Consider the following 929-nt stretch of genomic DNA (forward strand, 5'->3'; position numbering starts at 1 on the left):
TGATGTTAAATGTCTTATATTTGCTCCGGGAGAAGACATTCCTGCTGCCGGTTGTATTAGATGGATATCGAAAAGTGAACTTATCGGCATTATTTTTGCCACCGCGCAAATATCCAAATCGACCTAAATTGAGCCTGAGGGGATGTCGGTCGTTGGAGATATTTTGCCGTTAGCCAACACTATCATGCAGGCTTCAGTACCTGCGAAAGGTTTTAACGGTGGCAACGGAAGATTAATGCAACGAAATTCAAAAGAATGGAGTAATTGGTAGTTAGCTGTGGAACATTCGATGTATCAGCAATCAACGAACACCTTTTCACTGAGCCGTCAGCAATACAGCCCGTTAACAAAGAGTGTTTCCAAACAGCCACCAGATATTATCCGGAAATTTTCTTGTTCACTTACACACGCCAGGTCTGATCTTTCGTCACCACGGGTAGAAATCGCTCCGAATCTTAGTACCCACTCGGGAAAAAAAGTGTTCCGCCGGCCCTGAAGATGACAATTGTCGATTCTGTAACTACGAGCCCGAAAGCTCGAAAAATATTCTCTGCCATTGTGCAGTAATGTTTCTTCGAAGAAAGCAATACTTCGGAAGGTATCGCATGACGTCTCGCGAGGTATGGCATACCTTTCCCAAATGGATCCTCAGCTACATTAACAATGTACTACCTGGTTGGGTCGCCACATGTGGACGACCAAATAACTCGCTTTCAACTACATTGGATTAGTGTAATTTGTAACATGTAGAGCAAACAGGGGCAGCTACAAAAGAAAAACCTGAAAAGCGGTCGCAATGGCAAAATTTCCCCTGAAAAAAGCACGCAGTCAACAATTACGGGTGATAGGTTTCCGAACCTGGAACCAGTCCAAAAATAGGTGCTTGCGGGAAAATGTTGCACAGCCGCCATCTTCTGGAAAAATTACTT

This window comes from Topomyia yanbarensis, unplaced genomic scaffold (genome assembly GCF_030247195.1).
Source record: "Topomyia yanbarensis strain Yona2022 unplaced genomic scaffold, ASM3024719v1 HiC_scaffold_428, whole genome shotgun sequence".
In the NCBI taxonomy this organism is placed as follows: Eukaryota; Metazoa; Arthropoda; class Insecta; order Diptera; family Culicidae; genus Topomyia; species Topomyia yanbarensis.